Here is a 431-nt window from a genome sequence, read left to right as displayed (position 1 = left end):
GGTGACGATCGCGCAGGGCGGCGTGCTGCCCAACATCCAGGCCGTGCTGCTGCCCAAGAAAACTGAAAGCCACAAGGCCAAGAGCAAGTAAAGCCGGCGGCGAACGTGTCCCGAGCCCAAAAGCAAACCCAAAGGCTCTTTTCAGAGCCACCCACGGCCTCGAGAAAGAGCTTGAGACGCTGCGGAACGTGCATCTGGGGGGGCTAAAGGGGGCGCTTGTTTTTGTGTGCGGTTTTGGGTGTGTGCGTGGTTGTTGGGTCAAGATGTGTCTCTTTCGCGTAGCCGTGCCGGTCCGGTTCTGCCGTAGAGCTCATTCGCGGCCGAGCGGGCCTCCGCTGTGCTCGTAAGACGCCGTAGGAGAGAACTGTCAAGTTAGTTTCCCGGTGCTGCAGGGGAGTGTTGTGCTTGCCCGATCGTGCAGGGAGCGGAGC

The sequence above is a fragment of the Empidonax traillii genome, unplaced genomic scaffold (assembly GCF_003031625.1).
Source record: "Empidonax traillii isolate 1590-97213 ecotype Southwest subspecies unplaced genomic scaffold, ASM303162v1 scaffold4709:size9306, whole genome shotgun sequence".
Classification (NCBI taxonomy): Eukaryota; Metazoa; Chordata; class Aves; order Passeriformes; family Tyrannidae; genus Empidonax; species Empidonax traillii.
The sequence above is the reverse complement of the archived record's forward strand: the minus strand, read 5'-3'. Positions refer to the sequence as shown.